General features: G+C 41.2%; 1 non-coding gene across 1 annotated transcript; it reads left to right on the forward strand.

Annotated features, from left to right (window-relative positions):
* Window positions 1–205: 205 nt before the first annotated feature.
* LOC115898920 lies at window positions 206–311 on the forward strand. The gene has a single exon (XR_004058570.1). It is a non-coding gene; the product is annotated as a small nucleolar RNA U13 (small nucleolar RNA).
* Window positions 312–1549: the final 1238 nt, after the last annotated feature.

Raw genomic sequence — 1549 nt, forward strand, 5'->3', positions numbered from 1 at the left:
AACATCCTGCTTCATTTGGCTTCACTTCCACATAGCATCCCATGCCTTCACTAATACCACCCCCACCCCTGCCCCAGAAGACATACATCTCTTCCTTTTGTGAGCTGGGTCCTTTTAAAATTACTAGGGTGGGCAAGTTAAGTGGAGAGTGCACCTGCAGTGAAAAAAGGGAGATAACTGAAAAAAGATGAAAGAACTTGACCAGATTCTTTTGTAGTTAATAAGTGTGATGATTGGATTTTCATGCTCTTATGTGAGATGTGCCTCCCTCAAACCTTGTCATGGCATCTTGGCACATTATCCATCTGATGTGGAAAAAAAGAAAAAAGAAAGAAAGAACTTGATCAGGAGACCGAACATGAGAAGAGCCAGAGAGGACCACGGTTTTCTTTAGAAAAGAAGAGGCTGCAGAGGTGAAACATCACTGGAATCATTAAATGATTGTTGGAGATTATGCATTGTTTCTAATTTCCCCTAAGCATGGATGTAAAAATTGCAGGAAACCACTCTTGGATGGAAGAAGCCACATTAAATGTTGGAGAAAGTTGCTGAGGCAGGATCTCAAGAGTTGGGTGGAAGAAGAACCAGTGGAGCAATGATGTCCTCAGAACCAGCAAACATACTAGGCAGACTTCCCAGTTTTAATGCTCTTTATGGTTTTGTAAAAAGTAAGAACAGCCTTTCTCTAACAAGGGATATCCTGAACAAGAGATGGGTTGCCCTTAAACTTCTGGTTGTCTATTGCTGATTAAAAGGAAGGCCAGCTAAGCACAATGCAGTATCCTAGATTGGATCCTGCAATAGAAAAAGGACATTAGTGGAAAAACTAGTGAAATCTAAGTTTGGAGTTTAGATAATGGCAATGTGTCAGTGTTAGTTTCTTGGTTTTGAAAAGAAAACCAAGGATACCAGGATAGGCCGGGTGTAGTGGCTCATGCTTGTAATCCCAGCACTTTGGGAGGCTGGCAGATCACCTGAGGTCAGGAATTCAAGACCAGCCTGACCAAAATGGTGAAACCCCATCTCTACTAAAAATGCAAAAATTAGCTGGGCGTGGTGGCACACGCCTGTAATCCCAGCTACTTGGGAGGCTGAGGCAGGAGAATCGCTTGAACGCAGGAGGCAGAGATTGTGGTAATCTGAGATCGCACCACTGCACTCCAGCCTGGGCGACAGAGTGATACTCTTTCTCCAAAAAAAAAAAAAAAAAAAAAAAAAGAAGAAGAAGAAAGAAAGAAAGAAAGAAAATGTACCAGGATAATGTAATGTGTTAACCTTGGTGAAAACTGGATGGGAATATATGAGAATTCTCTGTACTATCTCTGCAAATTTTCTGCAAATCTAAATTTATTCCAAAAGTGAAAAACAAACAAAAAGAAAACACCTAAAACTGAGGGAAAATAAGAAGGCATGAATTTGAAAGCAGGCTAGTGGGTTTTTATAGGGAGGCTTTTCCTTCAGGGCTAGGCAGCACCCACAGAGAAGGTTAAATGGGAAGAACGTAATGACTGCTCCAAATATGGACTAGAAAGTAAAGTAATGAAACACA

The sequence above is a fragment of the Rhinopithecus roxellana genome, chromosome 7 (genome assembly GCF_007565055.1).
Source record: "Rhinopithecus roxellana isolate Shanxi Qingling chromosome 7, ASM756505v1, whole genome shotgun sequence".
In the NCBI taxonomy this organism is placed as follows: Eukaryota; Metazoa; Chordata; class Mammalia; order Primates; family Cercopithecidae; genus Rhinopithecus; species Rhinopithecus roxellana.